This window comes from Rattus norvegicus, chromosome 3 (assembly GCF_036323735.1).
Source record: "Rattus norvegicus strain BN/NHsdMcwi chromosome 3, GRCr8, whole genome shotgun sequence".
In the NCBI taxonomy this organism is placed as follows: domain Eukaryota; kingdom Metazoa; phylum Chordata; class Mammalia; order Rodentia; family Muridae; genus Rattus; species Rattus norvegicus.
Window position 1 is genome coordinate 25025124 of NC_086021.1, and position 27159 is coordinate 25052282.

Below are 27159 nucleotides of genomic sequence, written 5' to 3' on the forward strand. Positions count from 1 at the left end.
TAGGAACTAAACCAATACTCTAAACTGATCTTATTTTTTTTTCTTCCCTAAGACTAGAATCAATGAATCAGAGTCCTAGTTGCTATAGCAATGAAGTAAACCTACCTCTGTTCAAATTGCCTCTCCTGGCTTCTAGACTACACCTCTCCTTGCAATCATAGATCTCCACTCCACTTCCCAGCTCAAAGGTCTTTCTGCCTAAAGGAAACCAGCTCCTACATGGAATATCCAGACGGGAGCCTATCATAAGTGCCCTCTGAGAGGCTCCATCCAGCAGCTGACTGGAATAGGATATGAAGAGCCATAGCCAATCATTGGAGTTTATGGATCAATCAGGGACTTGTAAGGAGGAAATGGGGGAAGGGTTCCACACCCTAAAGGAGATAGGAACTCCATAGGAAGAGCTACAGAATCAACTACTCAGGACCACTAGGGGCTACCAAAGGCTGCATTACCATCTAAAAGCCTACAGAAGCTGTACCATGACCTACTGCACATTTATACCAAACGTAAAGCTTAGTCTCCATGTGTGTCCCCCAACATGTGGATCAGGGCTATCTGCAAGCTCTTGAGGTGAAACTCTTCCTCAACTGGCCTTGGGGGAGAAGATGGTCTAACCCTGAACAGAGTTGAGGTGCCAAGGTAGTAGGATAAACCAGGGGCCCATAACTGGCTCAGAGAAGGAAAAAGACTTTGTGAGGAGAGAATGGGGGGGGGGAGGTTTTCAGCACAGGAGACATAAAATTAACAAATAAATAAATGTAAAATAATAATAATAATGTTTATAATAATGATGATGATAGTAACTAATAAAATAAATGAACAAAACAAAGAAACAAAGACCATAGTCCTCTTCTTGGAAATAGGCAACTGTCAAAAAATGGCAGCACCAGAAATTACCTGATCCTAATTGTATAATTTGGTGAATGTGTAGAGTATACACAGAGTAAAGATGTAATATACATGTAGACCTCTACTTACAGACCACTTGGAATAGTGATGAAGTTTCTTATATGTTTTCCAAGTGAGAACATCTCAGTTTCATATCTTTTTCTTAAAATTGGTAAATATTCAACAATATAAATTAAGTTGTAAGCATCAGTTTGTTTAAAGAACAGAAACTGTCTTTGTTCATAAAATACCACAAATAACTTTAGTGTTGTACTAAGGTTAGCAAGTCATAAAATAGGAAGAATCCCAGGTGGTCTTGTACCTGTAAATTTCTTTGAATGCACATGGCTACCTTCAGTAACTGATCTTAACTTTCTCCCCATGATGTGGTCCTAAGTTTCTGGCAATTTTAACCAGACACACTTGGCAAGCTCAAGAGCCAAAGAGGAATCATTGTGTACATTTGCCCAATGTTACTAAACATAGTTAATGGCAAAACATTATGTTTTCTCTTGATGTCTGGGCCATAGGTCCACAGTCTTCTGAGAGGTGAATTCAGATCAAGGCCCAAACAGAAATAAAACAAGGATATTTGCTGTAGAGTCACTGCAGCTCCCTGACAAATTAAGAGTGCTAGACAGGTTAAATGTAGCTTAGGTTAATTCTTGACTACTTGACATGGAATTAGAATGTCAATATCCGGCAAAAGTGAAAATGCTGGATTGTTTTTTGATTGACAAGGAAAACAATTTTGTTTATCTACTGGGCAGAGGGCAATATCAAACATTGACAGCCTATTGTGGGTCAGTGGTGGACTAGCCATTTTGAACTGTTATTTGTGAGGGATAATTTTTGGTAAGTATTATTTAAGACATGAATTTTGTAAAACACACTTTTGTCACTATTACTACTTTTCTGCTATTACTTTACAATATACAGCCCGAGGTGAATCAGTAGGAATATATGTAATGCCAAACTAAAGCTGATCTGTTATATGATTATTTTACCTTCCAACAGAAGCTGTTCACCTGTGTCTTTGGGATGAATCTTGTGACATTCTAATCTTTGTCAGACTTTTACCTGCCATGCATCTTATCAAGAGATCATGAGTCCATGGTTCCAGGAAAGAGAGATGGTATAACAAGCACCTATTCTTCATTCCAATTAATATATCGTTAGGTGTCTATCTTATCCCTCAGGGACCAGTGTGAATATTCAGATAAAGTGAAATTGCTGGTTAGTTTTTTGATTGGGAATGAAAACAATTCCATGCAGGGAGGGCAATATCCAACATCAAACACCAATTCTTTTTTTTTTTTTCTCAAATGGCTGCTGAATTTATTTCCTTAATCAATAATGGTCCTGGCAAAAATTAGTTAACCAACACTGAGACATTTGTAATGAAATTTTAAAAACCCATGATACCTTGATAGAAATTAGAGTTTACACAAACAAAAAGAATTCTTCGATATTGCCAGCAAATATAGAATGAGTGTCGCACATCTAACAGGTGCAGCAATGCATTTATACATTTTCATTTGACACCTGACCACGTTTCCAGTCTCCATAACATCTTCTCTCCAGATTTAAAAAAATAGTATGCTGATTTCTATAACAAATCTGTTTTTTCATACAGAAATCAAATAATGGCCAACAAGTCACCACAGTGCAATAGGTAGAGGCTAATGAAAAATCGCACAAAACAGTTGCTGAAATAAATACTAACTAGGAATAGACTGGAGCCCTCCTGTGGGTTTGTTGCTCACTTTAGAGTGTGGGATCTGTCTTCAGAGCCACAGGGGACCTCCCTGGGGGCCACTCATCTGACAGTGAAATCCGGTTGCCTAAGAGTCAGGCCTCCCAGACTGCTGGGAGCAGTTGTCTGGGTTAGAGGCAAACACTAGGTCGGGTCAATTACAGTTATGCTTTCCTTCCTTCCGCTCAGTTCTGTCAGAGTCCTTAAGCAGCCCCTTGAGATGACATGGACAGGTGAAAGTTGTGCATGAGAGCATCTACATTGCTTTTCCTGGCAGAGGTGTGGGTATCCCAGCCCAAGCTAGCAACTGAAGTCACTGTGGAAGGTGACTTTCCTGGAAGGTCAGTGTGGAAAAGGACTCTGGTGTGAGAAGCGTCCTGTGCAACCTCAGGGCCACCTCTGAGAAGAGGCCCTTGCTGCTCCCTGGCAGTGAGTGGGTGGCCTGCGCTGCCCAGGCTGGTGGCAGGCTGCATGATAACCTCCATCTGCAACCAAACTGGGTTATCCTGACTCACACTGACAGACCCCGAGCTGGAAAAGCAAAGTGGTACACACAGGGCAGGTACAGGGAATCCCACCGAGAGCCTTTTTGGTCAGTCAGAGAATATGAGGCAGCTCCCCATTGAACAATCTGCACCAAAAGGTGTGGAAGGCACGAGCAAGAGTTGCCAGGGACCCTGCAGGGCTGGTGACACCACGAGTGTCCACAAGGCAGGCACAGAAGTGACCTGGTTTGGTTCATACCCTTTGATAAGAAAGAGATCCTGATTCTACTGTGATTTAAACAACAACAACAAAAACAAAACAAAACAAAACAAAAAAGCAAAAAGTTTTTTGGTTTAAAAAGAAGCCACTCAAGGGTGAAAATAGTTATTTTTATCAAAGACAATTAATTTTCAAATAAGCTGACACTATCTGGAAATGCCTGTGTTCCCTGCAAGCCCTCCACCCCCGAGTGTCCACCGCTTCACCCTCCCAGGACCTGAGCCTGACACGGAGTCAGACGTGTGCAAGAGTGAGCGTCTCTGAGAGCCTTTACAGAACGCTGCCGGGCAGGACAGGCAGTGGACTCTCGCTTACACTATGATGCACAGGGCCGGGGCAGTTCAGATGCGTCTCCTTCGGGTCTTTGCTGGGCGAGGGTTTCACCTGCTCCTTGGCTGCTCAAGGAGTGTCCTCAAGGACACCTTCACAGGGCAGTGGGCCTGTGCCCCCTCACCTCTCAGGCTCCTCCTCCTCCTCCTGGAGCTGTAGCTCAGACTTGGCTCGTTGCATCTGGAGCAACTGGAGCTGCACTCAGAGCTCAACGATGGCCTCCCGTTCTTCACCGACCGCTTGGTTCAAGTGATTTATTGTTCTTTATTTCTAACTCTTCATTCTGCCTCTCTAAGTCTTCCAGAATGATCTGCAGCTCCTCCTCATCCTTGCTTTCTCACTCGCTGTCAGAAGAGTGCTTGTCTGTCTCGCTGCAGCCATGCTGGTGACTGGATCTCCGAAATCTCAGCTCGGAGGCAGTGGATCTTTTCTTTCTCTGAGGCGATCTGACTGCGCAGAAACTGCTCCATGGCCAGGACCTCCTCCTGCTCAGTCAGGATCTCATTCTCCTGGGCAGGGAGGATATTTTTGACCTCCTCATTTTCGTCCATTTCTTCATTGGCAACATCCTCGTTCAAAACGCTGACTATATCCTGGGAAATCTTGGTCTCACACTCTGGTCTTTTAGCTTCCCTCGGCTTTCTCTTGAGGGCAGTCAGAATCCTCTGTACTATGGGAATTACAGAGGATTCTTTAGATGAGTCCTATATCCCGTGCTGCAGATCTCGATGTAAACAGTTCAAAAGGAACTCCTGTCTCCTGATCTCTTCCTTGATGCCTGTTTGGGTCTCTGGCAGTGTAGGCATTGTGGCCATGTTGGATCAACACAGAGGTCTTGTTACTTGCTTCAGGACCACGGTGCTAAAGAGCTCTTGCACGTGTGTGAAAAGCACATACAGGACCCGATTGCTGGTCTGGACAGCTGGGCTCAGCACTAGAGAGATGTTCTGGACGTTCATCTTGGTTTCTATCTCCTTCGCAATGATGTGGTCCATGTGCACAATGAGCCAGGAAAGCAGAAGATGGTTATACTCCGGCAGTTAGGGAACTCCTGCACTTTCTCCGTCTCTCGGAAGACAGCTGGCAGCCGGATGACGTCATACATCATGGTCCTCTCTACTGCGTCAGCCAAGGCAACGCTGAAATGGGTCTGAGACTTGGGACGTCCGTCTGAGGCACCTCTGACTCCTGAGTTGGCTTCTTCTTTTTCTTCTTCTCCTTCCACTCTTTAACAACATTGGCTTCTGTCAAGTCTTTACATTTCTTTTCTTTATGCTTTTCCTAATTGTGTTTTTCCTCTTTATACTTTTCTTCTTTGGGCTTTTCTTTGATTTTAAAATCCTTTTCCTTCTTTTTAGAGAAGCTGGGCTTTTTGAACACATGGATTTTCTTGGACCTCTTCATCTTGGAAGGACTTTCAGCTTCATCTCCAGAGCTGTCTTCCTAGAAGGCAGCTTAGCATTCAGTCCTTTTCTCCTTTTTCTTAAATTTTCCTTTTTTCTTTCCATGGTCTTTCTCATCATCTGACACGATATCAGGAAGCTTGTGGAGGATTTCATGGGGAGGTGAAGGCTCACCTGTCCGGTACAATCCAGGAAATTTTGCAGGGCTGATCTCCTCAGAGCTGGGAGTCCGGGTCAGCCCGCTGCCTTGCTTGGCCTGGCAGTGTTCACTAGGGCTGCTGGTGGGGGGCAGGAAGGAGCTGAAGCCCTGAGGAGGAAGGGAAGTGGTCTTCTGTTACCGATCCATTCCACCAGTGCCTGCAGCCGAGGGTCATCTGCTCTGATGAAGCCGATGCCTCCGGTGCTGTCCCCCTGGCCGGATGCAGGAACCCCATTCCCACCCCGCCCAGCCTTTGCCTGTTTACACCAATTCTTGATCAGTGGTGGACTAGCCATTTTGAGCTCTTATTTCTGAAGGACATTTTTTGGTAAGTGTTATTGAAACATGTGTTTTGTGAAACACACTTTTACCACTATTGTAACTTGTTTCACTATTACTTCACATGGTATGGTCAGAGGTGAAATCAGTAGGAACTTTTTTAACACCAAACTAAAGCCCATCTGACATATGAGGATGTTAACTTCCAACAGAAGCTCTTCACCTGTGTCTTTGTGATGAGTCTTTGAGGTTGTCAGACTTTTAAATGTTATGCCTCTTATCAAGACGTCATGTGTCCATAGCTCCAGGAAACCGACATCGTCATGTAATCTCAAGGACAGAAAGGACATATGCATCTCTAGAGGGATATTAATGTTGGTGATGTAAAAACCTTCCTTACCTTTAAGACAGATGCTGTTATAAGCATGTATTCTTCACTCCAATCACTGTGTTGTTCACTGTCAAGCCTACACCTCAGGGATCAATGTGATTCTTTAGGTAGAATTTCGAATATGTGATCTGATTCTGGCCCTTTCTCTGCAATTATGGATAACATATCCTGTGTGGGATAAGGATAAGTTTGTATCAATAGAGATCCACATCTGAAGCACAAATATGTCTTTTATTGTGATCCTGAGCAAGGACAGTTTTGGGTGCACAGCAATAACTGAGAGGAATAAAGAAGTCACTTTTTTCTGTTTTAGCTTCCAAATACATTTTCTTCCCTAATCCATTTTTCCCCAATTTGTAACATCATAGTTTCATTTGGACTCCTGTTCCCCAAAGCATTTTGGTGAATGGTCCTTTATTACTTTGTGTTTCCTTCTATAAATATCTTTCTTAAGCATGGCATTCTAAGTAAATATTGGGATAATTCCCTACTAGAAATCAAATCAGTATTTTACTTCCTGTCCCTCCTGGCCTCTATTATGTATCCTAAATTTTTTTATTTTTATAAATATTATTTCCCTACTTCTAAGACTTTAATTTCCTTTTCCCTGACTTCTTTTTTTTTTCTTTTTTCTTTTTTTCTGGAGCTGGGAACCGAACCCAGGGCCTTGCACTTGCTAGGCAAGCCCTCTACCACTGAGTTAAATCCCCAACCCTTTCTGTGACTTCTTATTTTTAACTATGTCTAAAGATGCTGTCACATTTAAGAACCCAAGTATTTGTCAATTATTCTTCCATAATTTTATTCTGTAAAAAATGACTACCATACACAGATTTATTCCACATTTTCTCTATTTTCAATTGATTACATGATTAAAAACATGGTTACCAGAAAAGTCTGCTCTAAAATATCTAAGAAATGGGCAGGAATGCTTGTTTGTCTGACAAGATACATTGATTCACACAAAGCATAAATTCCGAGTTCAGCTATAGTGCTAAAATAGATGTGGACAGTAAATATATATTTCCAAAGAAGTTTAGTAAGTAGTTTAAAATAGATTAAGCCATATTAGGCAGCATTTAAATCTAGTCCACTATAATGAAAGATGTTACTATATAGCAAAAAAATAATGTGTACATCTAATTCATTGATAAAGTAAAGTAAAAGTCTATAGATATTAATTATAAAAGATTGAGTAATCTCAGAGGCAATGCTATTAAGGGATTGACTCCAGAATAATATGGAGTCATAAAGATGCTGGAGGACTTTACAGTCGGGTTATCAGCGGTGTACTTCCCTAGACCCATTTCCTCCAAGAAGCTGGTGGGTTAGGATCTTTGATGCAACCAGGGTAAATCGTGGGAAGACTATTTCTTTTTATTTTGAATTTTTGATTTCTTTCAATTACATGACTCAAACTTCAGTGCAAATTATTTCTATTTTACAATCATCTTACCTTCATGTATAGGTTATCTAAACATTAATCAGTTTGATTAAATAATTCCTTAGAATGAAGGTGCTGTAGAAACTCCACAAGTTTTGGAGTAGGCAACTTTTTGTCTTCTAAAGACCCGAAAGAGATTTGCCAAACAAACATTTCTGTTTTGCTTGCCGTGGATTAATAGATGTTACTCTTGGGTTAGTATATACATTGCCTTTGTGTTTTTGTGAATCTAAGAAAGAAGGGAAATCATTGCTGTAACTGAACTCATTTATTCCTCATTTAGCCCTAGGATACATGCCCTTTTCCTTTTACCACCTGCATGCCTTATGCAATATCACAAACACACAGAAAATAACTAATTAATATTATAACATTTATAATAATCTTGCTTCATAAGGCACTCGATATATAGTTCTATATGGCCCATTCTTCATTTATAAAGAGTAAGTTATTGTGTTTGCCTTGAAAGCTATGCTTATAGGTACTAGAATCAAACAGTCATATAGTACCAATCTTTTCATCCTATTGTTTGACTTTCTGACTGCTGTGGACAACAGAAAAGTACCAGCAGTATCTGTACTTCACAACACAATTTGCCTAACTGCACGTTTGTTATATTCCTTGGCTTTCTCCACTGATCTGTGAGCTCAAATCTGAGATCGTAGTGTCTATGTCAACCATATGGATTTATTATGCTATATTTATAGATTTTCTTAAGAGACTAGGATGGCGGCACATGCCTTTATTTCTAGATCTCAAGAAGCAGAGCCAAGAGGATCTCTGTAAATTTGATTTCAGTTTGGTTCACTGATCATGACAGCCAGAGCTGTTACATAGAGAAGATCCAATTTGCTATTGAGTTGCTACTTTCTTTCTTATATAAATCTATGAGATTCCACCTCACACTAGTAAGAATGGCTAAGAACAAAAACTCAGGTGACAGCAAATGCTGGCGAGGATGTGGAGAAAGAGGAACACTCCTCCATTGTTGGTGGGATTGCAGACTGGTACAACCATTCTGGAAATCAGTCTGTAGGTTCCTCAGAAAATTGGACATTGAACTACCTAAGGACCCAGCTATACCTCTCTTAGGCATATATCAAAAAGATGCTCCAACATACAACAAACACACGTGCTCCACTATGTTCATAGCAGCCTTATTTATAATAGCCAGAAGCTGGAAAGAACCAATACGCCCTTCAACAGAGGAATGGATACAGAAAATTTGGTACATCTACACAATGGAATATTACTCAGCTATCAAAAACAATGACTTTATGAAATTCATAGGCAAATGGAGGGAACTGGGAAATATCATCCTGAGTGAGGTAACCCAACCACAGAAAAACACACATGGTATGAACTCATTGATACGTGGCTATTAGCCCAAATGCTTGAATTATCCTAGATACACAGAACACATGAAACTCAAGATGGATGACCAAAATGCGAATGCTTCACTCCTTCTTTAAAAGGGGAACAAGAATACGCTTGGCAGGGAATAGAGAGGCAAAGATTAAAACAGAGACAGAAGGAACACCCATTCAGAGCCTGCCCCACATGTGGCCCATACATATACAGCCACCCAATTAGACAAGATGGATGAAGCAAAGAAGTGCAGGCCGACAGGAGCCGGATGTAGATCTCTCCTGAGAGACACTGCCTGAATACAGCAAATACAGAGGCGAATGCCAGCAGCAAACAACTGAACTGAGAATAGGACCCCTGTTGAAGGAATCAGAGAAAGAACTGGAAGAGCTTGAAGGGGCTCGAGACCCGTTATGAACAACAATGCCAAGCAAACAGAGCTTCCAGGGCCTAAGCCACTACCTAAAGACTATACATGGACTGACCCTGGACTCTGACCTCATAGGTAGCAATGAGTATCCTAGTAAGATTACCAGTGGAAAGGGAAGCCCTTGTTCCTGCTAAGACTGAACCCCCAGTGAACATGATTGTTGGGGGGAGGTCGGCAATGGGGTGAGGATGGGGAGGGGAACACCCATATAGAAGGGGAGTGGGAGGGGTTAGGGGGATGTTGGCCCGGAAACCAGGAAAGGGAATAACATCCGAAATGTAAATAAGAAACACTCAAGTTAATAAAATAAAAAAGAAATGTAACTAAGAAATACTCAAGTTAATAAAGATGGACAAAATGTTAAGAATCAATATATCATTGTAAGTATCATTTCTTTACATATTCTTAATTTCTTAATCTCATTTCTGTGTTTAACCTCTAGCATAAACTCAGGACCAGTGGAAAGAGGTACTAAAATTTGGAAGCAAATTCTAATAGGATAATATCTATAATGCACAGGTGAAATTTTCCCTCACATGGTAAATCCTTCATTACTGTTTGTTATAAATCATATTTTCAGTGCTCAATGATTTAACTTAAGTTCTGGGAGTAGAACATCCTATAAGGCCCTCATAGGAAAGAGGAGCAGCTGGACTTTTCGGCATTGTATTATAGCCAGTAGTGCATGTTCTCCCAATGGGGCAGCTGCTGAGTCCATGTTTGGTTTCCTTAATGTTTCCAATATTTGTTGCATTATTCTGGGAACATGAGGACTTTCCTCTAGGGGGATGATATAGTGATGTTCCATGCCACACTGCAGCCAAGTCCTCTCAAAAACTTTTGGAGACTTTTTAATCATAAATTCTACTAGAGAAACCTATGAAAAAACAGGGCAAACACAGAGGGTCTCTGTCATTTTGCATGGTTGCAAAATCACATTTTACTTCTGAGTCTTGGAGGCTAAAAATATGCCGTTCAAAATTCTGAGAAAAATTTAGCTGTTAGAAATAGGGGCAGGGTTTTGTCAGAAATTTAAAAGATTGTGAGATCAGATGTTCAAGTGTGATCATCACAGTGCAACGTTACATAAGAGAATGATTTCCAGTTTTTACATTGTGATGGCCAGTATGTGATACATACTGTACACTGAAATAGCTTCGGTTACATTTTATAATATATGTGTGAGCATGATTTTAAAGATGCTTATAGAAAGGCAGAGCTAAGGAGGGAAGATGGCCTCTGAATGTGGGTACCATCCTATTGAAAATTCACACGGGCTGTCTAAAAAGTAAGAGACAGGCAAACCCATCTGAGCAGTGAAATTCATGTGTCTCAGTGCAGTGCAATGGTAACAGCTGTAGGTGCCATTTCTTCACATATTTAGTTAATTACTTAATCTTAATACAGTGATGACTCAGTGCAGATGCAATGGTAACATCTTGATTTTATGATTCATTATATTGGGAGGTATTTGAAATAAGATCTACTGGGTGGAAATGGGATAATTATGTATCTTCAATGGCAGGTACTTTGGAACCCTGTCTTCTCCTGATCTTTGATTCTTCTACACAATAAGAGGAATATTATTGTTTCTCAGTTGAGTTGTTTTACAGTATGTTCCTCACAGGTCCAAGGACAATAGGTCAATTAATAATGGATCAGAAACTCAAATACTTAGAGTCAAAATAACCATTTGATCACTGTACTGCATAAGGTTTGTTAGTTTATTATAGTACTTGAAAGATGGCTAGCATAGAAAAGTATACACAATAATTTCTCTAAACCAATCATAACCAGCATCCTGAGGCCAATGGTATTTTACTCACATTAATCAGGAATTATTTTTTTTTCTTTTCTTTTTCTTTTTTTTTCAGAGCTGGGGTCTGAACCCATGGCCTTGCGCTTGCTAGGCAAGTGCTCTACCACTGAGCTAAATCGCCACCCCCCTAATCAGGAATTCTTTTTTTTTTAATATAAACTATTTTTTTTTATTAACTTGAGTATTTCTTATATACATTTCAAGTGTTATTCCCTTTCCCGGTTTCCGGGCAAAATCCCCCTCCCCCCTCCCCTTCCTTATGGGTGTTCCCCTCCCAACCCTCCCCCCATTGCCGCTCTCCCCCCATAATCTAGTTCACTGGGGGTTCAGTCTTAGCAGGACCCAGGGCTTCCCCTTCCACTGGTGCTCTTACTAGGATATTCATTGCTACCTATGGGGTCAGAGTCCAGGGTCAGTCCATATATAGTCTTTAGGTAGTGGCTTAGTCCCTGGAAGCTCTGGTTGCTTGACATTGTTGTACTTTTGGGGTCTCGAGCCCCTTCAAGCTCTTCCAGTTCTTTCTCTGATTCCTTCAACGGGGGACCTATTCTCAGCTCAGTGGTTTGCTGCTGGCATTCGCCTCTGTATTTGCTGTATTCTGGCTGTGTCTCTCAGGAGCGATCTACATCCGGCTCCTGTCGGTCTGCACTTCTTTGCTTCATCCATCTTGTCCAATTGGGTGGCTGTATATGTATGGGCCACCTGTGGGGCAGGCTCTGAATGGGTGTTCTTTCAGTCTCTGTTTTAATCTTTGCCTCTCCCTTCCCAGCCAAGGGTATTCTTTTTCCTCATTTAAAGAAGGAGTGAAGCATTCACATTTTGATCATCCGTCTTGAGTTTCGTTTGTTCTAGGGATCTAGGGTAATTCAAGCATTTGGGCTAATAGCCACTTATCAATGAGTGCATACCATGTATGTCTTTCTGTGATTGGGTTAGCTCACTCAGGATGATATTTTCCAGTTCCAACCATTTGCCTACGAATTTCATAGACTCGTTGTTTTTGATAGCTGAGTAATATTCCATTGTGTAAATGTACCACATTTTCTGTATCCATTCCTCTGTTGAAGGGCATCTCGGTTCTTTCCGTTTTCTGGCTATTATAAATAAGGCTGCGATGAACATAGTGGAGCACGTGTCTCTTTTATATGTTGAGGCATCTTTTGGGTATATGCCCAAGAGAGGTATAGCTGGATCCTCAGGCAGTTCAATGTCCAATTTTCTGAGGAACCTCCAGACTGATTTCCAGAATGGTTTTACCAGTCTGCAATCCCACCAACAATGGAGGAGTGTTCCTCTTTCTCCACATCCTCGCCAGCATCTGCTGTCACCTGAGTTTTTGATCTTAGCCATTCTCACTGGTGTGAGGTGAAATCTCAGGGTTGTTTTGATTTGCATTTCCCTTATGACTAAAGATGTTGAACATTTCTTTAGGTGTTTCTCAGCCATTCGGCATTCCTCAGCTTTGAATTATTTGTTTAGCTCTGAACCCCATTTTTTAATAGGGTTATTTGTTTCCCTGCGGTCTAACTTCTTGAGTTCTTTGTATATTTTGGATATAAGGCCTCTATCTGTTGTAGGATTGGTAAAGATCTTTTCCCAATCTGTTGGTTGCCGTTTTGTCCTAACCACCGTGTCCTTTGCCTTACAGAAGCTTTGCAGTTTTATGAGATCCCATTTGTCGATTCTTGATCTTAGAGCATAAGCCATTGGTGTTTTGTTCAGGAAATTTTTTCCAGTGCCCATGTGTTCCAGATGCTTCCCTAGTTTTTCTTCTATTAGTTTGAGTGTGTCTGGTTTGATGTGGAGGTCCTTGATCCACTTGGACTTAAGCTTTGTACAGGGTGATAAGCATGGATCGATCTGCATTCTTCTACATGTTGCCCTCCAGTTGAACCAGCACCATTTGCTGAAAATGCTATCTTTTTTCCATTGGATGGTTTTGGCTCCTTTGTCAAAAATCAAGTGACCATAGGTGGGTGGGTTCATTTCTGGGTCTTCAATTCTATTCCATTGGTCTATCTGTCTGTCTCTGTACCAATACCATGCAGTTTTTATCACTATTGCTCTGTAATACTGCTTGAGTTCAGGGATAGTGATTCCCCCTGAAGTCCTTTTATTGTTGAGGATAGCTTTAGCTATCCTGGGTTTTTTGTTATTCCAGATGAATTTGCAAATTGTTCTGTCTAACTCTTTGAAGAATTGGATTGGTATTTTGATGGGGATTGCATTGAATCTGTAGATTGCTTTTGGTAAAATGGCCATTTTTACTATATTAATCCTGCCAATCCATGAGCATGGGAGATCTTTCCATCTTCTGAGGTCTTCTTCAATTTCTTTCCTCAGTGTCTTGAAGTTCTTATTGTACAGATCTTTTACTTGCTTGGTTAAAGTCACACCGAGGTACTTTATATTATTTGGGTCTATTATGAAGGGTGTCGTTTCCCTAATTTCTTTCTCGGCTTGTTTCTCTTTTGTATAGAGGAAGGCAACTGATTTATTTGAGTTAATTTTATACCCAGCCACTTTGCTGAAGTTGTTTATCAGCTTTAGTAGTTCTCTGGTGGAACTTTTGGGATCACTTAAATATAGTATCATGTCATCTGCAAATAGTGATATTTTGACTTCTTCTTTTCCGATCTGTATCCCCTTGATCTCCTTTTGTTGTCTGATTGCTCTGGCTAGAACTTCAAGAACTATACTGAATAAGTAGGTAGAGAGTGGGCAGCCTTGTCTAGTCCCTGATTTTAGTGGGATTGCTTCAAGTTTCTCTCCATTTAGTTTAATGTTAGCAACTGGTTTGCTGTATATGGCTTTTACTATGTTTAGGTATGGGCCTTGAATTCCTATTCTTTCCAGGACTTTTATGATGAAGGGGTGTTGAATTTTGTCAAATGCTTTCTCAACATCTAATGAAATGATCATGTGGTTTTGTTCTTTCAGTTTGTTTATATAATGGATCACGTTGATGGTTTTCCGTATATTAAACCATCCCTGCATGCCTGGGATGAAGCCTACTTGATCATGGTGGATGATTGTTTTGATGTGCTCTTGAATTCGGTTTGCCAGAATTTTATTGAGTATTTTTGCGTCGATATTCATAAGGGAAATTGGTCTGAAGTTCTCTTTCTTTGTTGTGGTTTAGGTATAAGAGTAATTGTGGCTTCGTAGAAGGAATTCGGTAGTGCTCCATCTGTTTCAATTTTGTGGAATAGTTTGGATAATATTGGTATGAGGTCTTCTATGAAGGTTTGATAGAATTCTGCACTAAACCCGTCTGGACCTGGGCTCTTTTTGGTTGGAAGACCTTTAATGACTGCTTCTATTTCCTTAGGAGTTATGGGGTTGTTTAACTGGTTTATCTGTTCCTGATTTAACTTCGATACCTGGTATCTGTCTAGGAAATTGTCCATTTCCTGAAGATTTTCAAATTTTGTTGAATATAGGTTTTTATAGTAAGATCTGATGATTTTTTGAATTTCCTCTGAATCTGTAGTTATGTCTCCCCTTTCATTTCTAATTTTGTTAATTTGGACGCACTCTCTGTGTCCTCTCGTTAGTCTGGCTAAGGGTTTATCTATCTTGTTGATTTTCTCAAAGAACCAACTTTTGGTTCTGTTGATTCTTTCTATGGTCCTTTTTGTTTCTACTTGGTTGATTTCAGCTCTGAGTTTGATTATTTCCTGCCTTCTACTCCTCCTGGGTGTATTTGCTTCTTTTTGTTCTAGAGCTTTTAGGTGTGCTGTCAAGCTGCTGACATATGCTCTTTCCTGTTTCTTTCTGCAGGCACTCAGCGCTATGAGTTTTCCTCTTAGCACAGCTTTCATTGTGTCCCATAAGTTTTGGTATGTTGTATCTTCATTTTCATTAAATTCTAAAAAGTTTTTAATTTCTTTGTTTATTTCTTCCTTGACCAGGTTATCATTGAGTAGAGCATTGTTCAATTTCCACGTATATGTGGGCATTCTTCCCTTATTGTTATTGAAGACCAGTTTTAGGCCGTGGTGGTCCGATAGCATGCATGGGATTATCTCTATCTTTCTGTACCTGTTGAGGCCCGTTTTTTGACCAATTATATGTCAATTTTGGAGAAAGTACCATGAGGAGCTGAGAAGAAGGTATATCCTTTTGCTTTAGGATAGAATGTTCTATAAATATCCGTTAAGTCCATTTGGCTCATGACTTCTCTTAGTCTGTCGACATCACTGTTTAATTTCTGTTTCCATGATCTGTCCATTGATGAGAGTGGGGTGTTGAAGTCTCCCACTATTATTGTGTGAGGTGCAATGTGTGTTTGAGCTTTAGTAAGGTTTCTTTTACGTATGTAGGTGCCCTTGTATTTGGGGCATAGATATTTAGGATTGAGAGTTCATCTTGGTGGATTTTTCCTTTGATGAATATGAAGTGTCCTTCCTTATCTTTTTTGATGACTTTTAGTTGGAAATTGATTTTATTTGATATTAGAATGGCTACTCCAGCTTGCTTCTTCTGACCATTTGCTTGGAAAGTTGTTTTCCAGCCTTTCACTCTGAGGTAGTGTCTGTCTTTGTCTCTGAGGTGTGTTTCCTGTAGGCAGCAGAATGCAGGGTCCTCATTGCGTATCCAGTTTGTTAATCTATGTCTTTTTATTGGGGAGTGGAGGCCATTGATATTGAGAGATATTAAGGAATAGTGATTATTGCTTTCCTTTATATTCATATTTGGATGTGAGGTTATGTTTGTGTGCTTTCATTCTCTTTGTTTTGTTGCCAAGACGATTAGTTTCTTGCTTCTTCTAGGGTATAGCTTGCCTCCTTATGTTGGGCTTTACCATTTATTATCCTTTGTAGTGCTGGATTTGTAGAAAGATATTGTGTAAATTTGGTTTTGTCATGGAATATCTTGGTTTCTCCATCAATGTTAATTGAGAGTTTTGCTGGATACAGTAACCTGGGCTGGCATTTGTGTTCTCTTAGGGTCTGTATGACATCAGTCCAGGATCTTCTGGCCTTCATAGTTTCTGGCGAGAAGTCTGGTGTGATTCTGATAGGTCTCCCTTTATATGTTACTTGACCTTTTTCCCTTACTGCTTTTAATATTCTTTCTTTATTTTGTGCGTTTGGTTTTTGACAATTATGTGACGGGAGGTGTTTCTTTTCTGGTCCAATCTATTTGGAGTTCTGTAGGCTTCTTGTATGTCTATGGGTATCTCTTTTTTTAGGTTAGGGAAGTTTTCTTGTATGATTTTGTTGAAGATATTTACTGGTCCTTTGAGCTGGGAGTCTTCACTCTCTTCTATACCTATTATCCTTAGGTTTGATCTTCTCATTGAGTCCTGGATTTCCTGTATGTTTTGGACCAGTAGCTTTTTCTGCTTTACATTATCTTTGACAGTTGAGTCAATGATTTCTATGGAATCTTCTGCTCCTGAGATTCTCTCTTCCATCTCTTGAATTCTGTTGGTGAGGCTTGTATCTACAGCTCCTTGTCTCTTCTTTTGGTTTTCTATATCCAGGGTTGTTTCCATGTGTTCTTTCTTGATTGCTTCTATTTCCATTTTTAATTCCTTCAACTGTTTGATTGTGTTTTCCTGGAATTCTTTCAGGGATTTTTGCGATTCCTCTCTGTAGGCTTTTACTTGTTTATTAATGTTTTCCTGTGCTTCCCTAAGTGTGTTCATGTCTTTCTTGAAGTCCTCCAGCATCATGATCAAATATGATTTTGTAACTAGATCTTGCTTTTCTGGTGTGTTTGGATATTCCATGTTTGTTTTGGTGGGAGAATTGGGCTCCGATGATGGCATGTAGTCTTGGTTTCTGTTGCTTGGGTTCCTGCGCTTGCCTCTCGCCATCAGATTATCTCTAGTGTTACTTTGTTCTGCTATTTCTGACAGTGGCTAGACTGTCCTATAAGCCTGTGTGACAGGAGTGCTGTAGACCTGTTTTCCTCTATTTCAGTCAGTTATGGGGACAGAGTGTTCTGCTTTCTGGCGTGTAGTTTTTCCTCTCTACAGGTCTTCAGCTGTTCCTGTGGGCCTGTGTCTTGAGTTCACCAGGCAGCTTTCTTGCAGCAGAAAATTTGTTCTTACCTGTGGTCCCGAGGCTCAGGTTCGCTCGTGGGGTGCTGCCCACGGGCTCTATGCAGCGGCAGCAACCAGGAAGACCTGTGCCGCCCCTTCCAGGAACTTCAGTGCACCAGGGTTCCAGATGGTCTTTGGCTTTTTCCTCTGGCGTCCGAGATGTGTGTGCAGGGAGCAGTCACTTCTGGTTTCCCAGGCTTGTCTGCCTCTCTGAAGGTTTAGCTCTCCCTCCCACGGGATTTGGGTGCAGAGAACTGTTTATCCGGTCTGTTTCTTTCAGGTTCCGGCGGTGTCTCAGGCACAGGGGTCCTGCCGCTCCTGGGCCCTTCCCCATGGGAGCCCAGAGGCCTTATACAGTTTCCTCTTGGGCCAGGGATGTGGGCAGGGGTGAGCAGAGTTGGTGGTCTCTTCCGCTCTGCAGCCTCAGGAGTGCCCACCTGACCAGGCGGTTGGGTCTCTCTCTCACCGGGTCTGGGAGCAGAGAGCTGCTGCGGGCCGGGATCCGCGGGTGTGGGCAGGAATTCTTAAGGATCATATCTGATTAAAAAAAATCCAAGTTGCATTGCCATTTTTTGTTGGGGAATCCACCTTGAAAACAAGTAGAATTTCACACATTCTACACTGAATATGTCAGAATTAAGTCTTGATTGCTGTACCCAGTACCTAGGATTTTTTTTTTTTGTATCATTTCACAGCATTTGTTCTCTATAGGTTAGTGTAAGGATATTCTAAATGACAAAGACAAAAGACTGAGTCACTGAGCTCAAATACCCATTTATATTTTACTTAAAATGCACCAATGATTCCTTCCCTCCAGAAGAACACCTTTCAAAGCTGTACTTACTTTACAAAATGAAACAAAACAAAAACCAAAACAATCATCAACAACAACAAAATAACCAAGATTCTCAGGGTAATCCTGTTTTCCTGTCTCATTGTAAAGGCTTATCAATGCTAGGCATAAAGTTCTTATCCAATTACCCTTTTGCCAATATCATTTGTCACTCCATTATTGCAGGAGCTGGGCACAAATAAGAGACATGGGGCTAACCCAACAGATAGGTGGTAAGAAGACATTTCATTAACAGAACAGTTACTTTTAATTTCATATAATGTACAAAAAACTTGCCTCAGAAGAGCTGCATTTTCAGGTGGCATTTTATCTAAAAGACTGAACACAGAGACAGTTATTTTAAAACAAGTATACTCAATTTGTAAATATGAAGGAAGGGAACGGAGTAATCATATCGTATGCAGGATGCACTGTAAATAAAATGAAAGAGTTTGTACTCAAATTATTGCTTGAAATATTTACCCAATTCAGAAAAAAGACAAGTCTAATTGGAATATTAAAGTAAGATTATAAGCCTGGGCTACTGTAATTCTCACTGTAACTAATACTCTTTTAAAAGTGTCCTCCATGTTTGTGAACAATTGAAAGCTTTTGCTGTCAGTGTTCTTAGTAAATGTTTCTGTGATATATAATTTCTAATGTGTGTAAGCAAATGTTACTTCTATTTTGTTGAGGTTGTTCACAGTTTCCAATGATTACCTCTGCACTGCAGCTAATTTCTCTTCATCATTGACCTTTTCGGGTACAGCAATCCACTCATCATATAGTTTTGAAGTCATTAGACTTCCCTTGAGGTTTTGGAGGAAATCCTTATAAAGAGAGGAAAAATATTTTTGTGGAAAAAATTAAACATGGAAATTATTCAAAGTACATTCACCTGTAAATTTCAGTTTAGTTCCAACTTTCTTCACAGTTCCCCAAATTTCCCCTAGTTAGAACATTCCATGGTATGTGGGCCCAGTAAGTTTTATCTATTTAAGCTAGAGACCAAAGAGTAAATTTTCAGATTTACTTGGACTATAGAAAAATCTTTCCTTAGCTCAGCATGCCTCTAGTGGACAGCTGAGCAAACTAGCACATATAAGCGATTAATACTACAGTTCGAATACTATTTTTAAATGATAGAAACATACAATTATGATACCCACAATAAAGACAACCATAGGAAGTTATTGTCAGATTTCTCAGGAGCAGAAAGCCACGTCTGGTACTGGAAGCATGGAGGCACATGTGGTCATAGTTTTTAGAGAATGCCCTGCCCCTATTTCACTAAACAAGTATAACTCCGAACTCTATTATAAATATTTAACTTAATGTTCACAGATAATATACCCTTACCCATCAAAAACATTCTCTTTGAAATGGATGGAGACTATTAGTGAAAACCACAGCTAGTCAAGGTACAAAGAACAAACTATCCTGTGACTCCGAGTGCCAGTTTATATATATACATAATAACTCCTGAACTGTTGGCTCTGAGCATAGGTTGAGACAGTCAAAAAAAATGTACATCAGAGGATAGGGACATTTGGTCTCCTAGAAGTGAGTGAAGGGTTCACTTTTGATAGTTCAACAATCACATTGCTTAAACAATTTCTGAACAAAACATCATCCATGTTATTAACACTAACAGAGGAGACTTTGAGCATATCAGATTTCTCTCATACATATCTACTGTCACTCAGGGGAATGGAAAAAGAAGACAACTACTCTCATAGACTCAGAGGAATCCTGAGGTGGATGATGGAAGGACATTCCCTACCTTAAAGATCCACGCCATTACATTAACTGATTGCTTGTTTATATCCACCTCCTCTTCTGAATCCAATTTGTCCTTTACTGTTTGGCACAAAGTTATACTCGGAGGTTCTAAAAAGACACCTGTGCTTGTGAGCCCTTTCTTTTTTAGTAGGTACAGCAAGTCCTGAGAAGAAGATAGAGAAATGCCTGTCAGGCTTCACACACCACAGACTACTATTTGTTCCTTGAGAACCAGACCAATGGTGTGCACAGGTGCAGTGCACGTGCTGGCATGGACACAGATAACCTCATGCTGGTTTTGTGCCTCAATCTTTTGTTGTAAACTTCCCACCCTAATATTATCCATTAAGGATCAGGCAACATTACTTTATATCAGATTTTCCAAAATAGTTAAGGGATTAAATCAAACTTTTCCAATAGATGGTTTCTGAATAGCCCTCTCTCATCTTCCTACTGGAAAGCCAATGATTTGAGAAACAATTCTTGCTCCACGTGGTGATAGAAGTGAAGAGGTCAGGTATTTAAGAAGCAGGATTTTGTCTTAGGATAGCCAGAGAAATACCATATGAGACATACCAGAATTGCTGCAGGCAGGATGCCATCCTGACAAATGGAACTGAGTTCTCTTCCAAACAGTTTTCTTCCCTTTTTAAATGGTGGGGTGGTGCATACTTGGTCCTGGTGGGGCACAGAGCCCCTGTCCAACTGCGATGTTATAGAAATTCTTTGTTTCTTAAAAGTTTTTTCCTTCATATCTGAGCAGGAGTTGAGATCATTTCTTGGGATAGTATAATTTATAAAGATCTTTTACAAAACCAAATTTCAATTGTAAAATGTCACTATTATAATGGGTTAAACATCCTGTTGTGCTTATGTAACCTTCTTCTCATATGCCTTACACTGTTATTAATGTTAGTGATGTCTCTAAGACATGGTCTTGTGTTCTGTAGTGGGAATTCTCACAACATGATGATGTCTCACTCCATACTGTATCATGAAATACTAGATACATTGGTTGAACGAGCTCCCTGAACTATGTATAGGCTGTTGCTTCAATAATTACATCCATTTTCATAGCCACCCTTACTTTTATTTTCATATAAAATTTTTCTATTTTTTCAAATGTCATAGTGAAGCTCTTTTCATCCTTACTTTTCTTGTTCAGCATTTTGAAGAACCATTGTTAAGTTTATTTCAGCAGCAGCATGTCCCCCTCATGAGAAAATATGCATGACTATACACTATAGTGTCAGTTCAGAGCTGAAATTAAGTTTCTTTTTTGCTTCTGAGTTTTCTTTTAGAATATTGGACTATAATACAATTTTAAACATGTTACTTAAAACAAATAAACTAAAAGTAAACAAATGAGTCATATAACACAATATAAAATAGTCTTCTTCACTGAAAAACATTTTGTCTGCTGGCTATCTAATGCAAAATTATGAGGGCTGAAATCACAAGTAATATTAGATAGATGGACAAAGATGTTTGAGAGAGAGAGTGTGTGTGTGTGTGTGTGTGTGTGTGTGTGCGGGCACGCATGTGTGTGCATGTGTGTGTGTGTGTGTTTATATATATGTATACCAAAACACCTATCAAAATTTTTGATTTGGAATTGTTTCTGTCTAAAGAAAATGCAGGGACAAAAACTGGAGAAGAGACTGAAGGAAAGGCCATCCAGAGATTACCTCAACATCTGATCTATCCCATCCATAGACACCAAACCATGACAGTGTTGATGATGAAATGATATGCTTCCAGACAGGAACCTGACAGGGTTGTCCTCTGAGAGGGTCTACCAGCTTCTGACTGAGACAGATGCAGATTCTCTCAGCCAACCACATGACTGAGTCCTGGGACCACAATGAAAAAGTTAGGGGAAGAAATGAAGGAGGAGAGAGGGATAGCAACCCCATAGGAAGAACAATATTAATTAACTTGACACCTCAGAGCTCCCAGGGTCTTAGCCAACAACCCAAGAGCATACATTGCCAGTCTGCAGTCCCTGCTACATATGTAAAGAGATGGCTGTCTTGTCTAGCCTCAGTGGGAGCAGATGTTCTTGTTCCTGTGGAGGCTTGATGCCCCAAAGAAGTGGGATGCTAGAGGGGTAAGGTGGGAGTAGGTAGGTTGGTGGGGGAAGCACCCTCTTACAGGCAAAGGGGAAGAGGGATGTGGTGGGGTATTCTTGGTAGGGGAACCAGGAATGGGACATTTCAAATGTAAATAAAAGTAATAAAAATAAAAAAGCAAAGTTTAAAAGAAATCAGGGGTATAAGTGGGAGGTTTTCAAGAAAGGAGAATAAGGAGAAATAATAATAGTATTCTATCATTTGAAAAATAATTAAAAAGCCCCAGTCTATCACTGTTAGGGCCATTTTGAATCTAGACATAGGTCTAAAAGATATTTTTTGTATGATTTGAAATGACATTAGAGACTAGGCTACAAGCCTAAGGTGATTTCTAGTTAAGCCTGCAACAGATTATTTGCAATACCATAAATCTTGTTTTTCTATGTACATTTCATTGCAATAGATTGTCAAAATATAGTTCATGAGTAATTTTGTGCTCTAATCACGAAACCACTTAATGGGAACATATCGTGATCCATGTCTTAGATCTGCTTATTCTAATGGGACAAAAATGTGTGTACACAGTGTTTTGACATACCAGTTTATGGCAAATATCTGCCTGGGAAAAATGAAATGTTCTCCCTATAACCAAGATTAGTCTTTACATCGGAACTTAGAGTTCTCTTAATATGGACCTGAAACATACTGCTTTAGTGTGGTTTGTTTTGTTTGTTTGTTTGTTTGTTTGTTTGTTTGTTTTTACAGTGCCCCTTTCCTAAGCAAGAAAATGATAGTATGCTACGATATTTTATGACAAATTAAAATGGGAACTCAGAAAAGCCACCTGAAGGAAGATGGCAGACTCACTCTTTTGCTGCTGGCTTCTTGCTGAGTTTCTGGGCTTCAAGATGAATTTCCCATGGACATCAGTGTTTAGATATTTCATGATTACTCCAGGTAGGGAAGGAAAAGCTGTAAAATTTCTTAAGTCCCGTGAACTGAAGTTCTTTTGAATATTTATCATTCTAAAGTCATGCGGATACTCATGCCTTATGAGAAAAAAAAACCATGAATTGTAACTACTGTAACTGAATGTAGGCAACCCTTCTGATACAATTTAGAATGCTTTGCTGCATTTCTTCTCCTTGTCCTCCTCCTCCCACTCCACCTCTTTCTCCTCCTTCCCCTCCCCCTTCATTCTCCTTCCGCATCCCCTCCTCCTCCTCCTCCTTCTCCTTTTTCAGGATAATGTAGACTGTACATACTAGTACATAAGAACCCTTACAGATACTATAATAAATTAAGCTGAGAACTATAAAAATAATGAGGAGAAAATTTTCAGAGTATCACTTTGTTTAGAGAATATAGACCTAAGAATGCACTGTGTAGGGGGACTTTTGCTGTATTCTTCTCTAACCCTTTTAAGACAGGCCTGTTGGAGTATTAATACCAATAATATTTTTACATCATAAGAATCCTACTTCACCGGGGTTGGGGATTTAGCTCAGTGGTAGAGTGCTTGCCTAGCAAGCACAAGGCCCTGGGTTCAGTCCCCAGCTCCAAAAAAAAAGAAAAGAAAAAAAAAAAGAATCCTACTTCACTCCTCTAGCTTCATATTAAGCAATTTAAATATTTCACACTGCATACATAAAATAAAATATGAGCACTAATTGTCTTCACAAAGATAAATGTGATATCCTATACTAGCAACTTAAAAGCACAATGAAAAACCCAGATCAAAAATAAGAAAATACACTAAAGAGAAGCAGACAACAGGAAATAATATTAAGTCTGAAATCAATTAGAAACAGAATCCATAAAACCAAGATCCTGTTCTTTGAGAAAATCAACAAGACACATAAACCTAAACTAACTAAAAGTCTCAGAAATAGTATGCAAATTAACAATATCAGAAATGAAAAGAGAGACATAATGGAAATTGAAGAAATTAAAAAAATCATCAGGTTTTACTACAAAAGACTAACTTGACAAAGCTTGAAAATCTATATGAAATGAATGATTTTCTAGACAGATACCACATACCAAAGTTAAATCAAGATCAGATAAACTAATCAGTCCCATAACCCCTAAGGAACTAGAAGAATTCATTAAAAACAACCAGCAACAATAACAGTAACAAAAAGACTAGGGCACGATGCATAATTCAGTGCATAATTCTACCAGACTTTCAAATAAGAGCTAATACCAGAACTCCTTAAACTATTCTCAAAAGAGAAACAGAACTACAGAACTTGCTGGTGAGATTGTAGAGAAACGGGAATGCTCCTCCATTGCTGGTGGGATGGCAAACTACCACCACTCTGGAAATCAATCTGGCTGTTCCTCAGCAAACAGGAAATAGTTGTACCTGAAGACGCTGATATACTGGTCCTGGGCATATAGCCAAAAGATGCTCCACAGTACCACAAAGACGCAAGCTCCACTATGTTAATAGCAGCCTTATTTGTAATAAGCAACCCTGATGTTCTTCAACCAAAGAATGGATACAGAAAATATGGTTTATTTACACAACGGAATACTATTCAGCTACTAAAAACAAAGGACATCGTGAAATTTGCAGGCAATTGCATGGATCTAGAAAATATTCTGAGTGAGCTAACCCAGACTCCAAAGGACATGAATAGTATATATTCATTAATCAGTGACACTACACAAAATATACAGAATATCCATGACACTAAAAGTTAAACCATAAGGAAAGCCTAAATAAGGATGTTTCAATCCCACTTAGCAAAGGGAAGTAAATAAACATGGGAGGCAGAGGGAAGGAGAGATATGTGTGAGATTGGAATGGGAAGAGAACAGGTCAGGATCAGGTATTATGGGAGAGACATGAGAGAGGACAAGGGACCCAAGAGAATAAATGGAAATATACAGCTCTCGGGGTTGGTGGGAACCTCTAGAATATCCTAGAGTCATGGGATAGGGGTGCTCCCAAGAGTCAAGGTAGGAGTGAACATGATTGTTGGGGGGAGGGCGGCAATGGGGGAAGGGTGGGGAGGGGAACACACATAAAGAAGGGGAGGGGGAGGGACTAGGGGGATGTTTGCCCGGAAACCGGGAAAGGGAATAACATTCGAAATGTAAATAAGAAATACTCAAGTTAATAAAAAAAATTAAAAAAAAAACACCAAAAAAAAAAAAAGAGTCAAGGTAGGAAATCTTGCCCAAACACAAAATCACACAGATGTAAAATTTGAAGAGACCACCTTTTTAAATCAGACAGGACACCTGTAGATGGATAGGGACACTAACACACCTACAAAACTTTCAACCTCAAATTGCTCCTGTCTAAAAGAAATGCAGGACAAAAATGGAATAGAGTCTGAAGCAGTGACCAGTCAGTGACAGGCTCAACTTGGGATCCATCCCATTATTAGGTACCAATCCAAAATATTATTACTGATGCAATGTTGTACTTGCAGCCAGTAGCCTAGCATGGCTGTCCTCTGAGAGGCCCTGCAAGCAGCTCACTAAAACAGATATAGATAGTACCTCTAACCATTGGACTGAGGTCAACAAGCCTTATGGAAAAGTTGGGAGAATTGAAAGAACTGGAAGGATTGGAAACATCATAGAAAGACCAGTAATATTAACCTGGACCCCTGGGAGCTATCAGAGACTGAGTCACCAACTAAAGAGCATACATGGGCTGTTCAGAGGCCACAGGCACCTATGTACAAGAATGTTTTCTTATCTGGCATTAGTGGGAGAGCGTGCCCTTAAATCTGCAGAGGCTTATGTCACTGGTATGAAGGTCAACTTTATGGGTTAGAGCTTCAAATTTTCTGTAGCTTTTAGAAGATCAGCTTTGCAAGAATACTTGGTGATCTCAAATTTTATTTCTTATTCAAACTTTTCTGATAATTTTATTAGTATTATTTATTTGGTAATAATCCGGTGAGAAATAAAAGAAGGCAACAAACAGTATAGCTGTAATTAAGTTAGATTGTCTCCAGAAATCAGAATATGATTTCTTATTCAGTTGCAGAATTATTGGTCATAGGAGATGTGAACTGAATATTTTACATGGATTCGGAGAAAGGGCTATATTTCTAATATTCATTACAAAACAATCTACATAATTTGGAATGAATAAAAAACTGAAGATTTTACATTTTAGACCTAAACTTGTAACTCTGTGTAAGTAATTTACTCACATATATACCTGATCACCATGTTAGACTTGGTGTCTGTGCAGGTCAGATGTGGGAATTAGATCCCCTGAAACTGGAGTTATAGATGGTTGTGAGCTACCATGTTAGTAATGGAATCCCTTGAGATATATAGCTAGAAAGAGTTTCTGTAATGATCACCAAATGACTTTTTTAAATTGTTTTCTCCAGAAACAATATGTCTAGAGTTTTGTTTTGTTTGCCTTATCAGGAAAATTCTGTTTCTGAAACAGAAAGCACAGAAAAATTCCTGTCATTCTAAGGCTGTTGCTTATGAGGTAATAAATTGTTTCTGAATGTTATATTAGTAATTAATTATGATTTAAATGAATGAAATTATACTTAAGTCATTTTGCTTTACTGTTTATTCAAGTTTAAGACTAAATAATGAAAATAGTGAGGATTCACCAAACTCAGCTCGTCCCTCCTTAGATTTCCCTGTTATTACCTTGGAGTACTCTTGGAGCTTTCCCAGGGCCAGTACAGAACCACAGTTGGTAATCTTCAATGTTCTGGGAGGCAAAAAGACCCAACCATCACAAATAAACTGACATCAGAGTCTTGAAGAGTCTAGCAATTTCCTTTACTTACCATTTCTAGCTCTTTAGCAGGAAAATTATTTAAACCAGTATTAATGATATTTCTTCTGACCACAGGTTTGAGTAAACAGGACTGATTTCAGGAGAAAATCTATGGGTACTTGCCTTTCCTCTTGGAGGGAACCTTGATATACTGATCCACAATAAAATAAGAAGTTGCATTCAGCCATTACCACTAACCACGGCAAATAGTATTATGAAATTTCTTACATCTGTGCAGACTGTGTGTGGTATATTGAATTTCGACTTAACATGTGCACAGAACCTAGTGTCCACAGAGGCATATACTCATGGTGGCTATAATGAGTTTAACAAAGTTAACATTCAAAAGATATGATAACTTCGACAACAGTGAACACAAGAGTCAAAACCAGAGAGTCTTTGAGGGTGCCTAGAAGTGAAAACAGCCTTTGGCTTTCATTCAGAGATGTCCAGCCTGTGGAGATGAAGGACATGTGTCTATCCTGGAAAATAGGCCTGATGCTGAAAAGAAGTTCTAGAACATAATTACTGCACACAGTGTTATGGATCCATTTGAAATGATCATC

The 27159-nt window shown here is 39.7% G+C and overlaps 1 pseudogene; it reads right to left on the bottom strand.

Moving 5' to 3' along the window:
* Window positions 1-26016, bottom strand: LOC134478904 (ralA-binding protein 1-like; annotated as a pseudogene).
* Between the last annotated feature and the right edge of the window lie 1143 nt (window positions 26017-27159).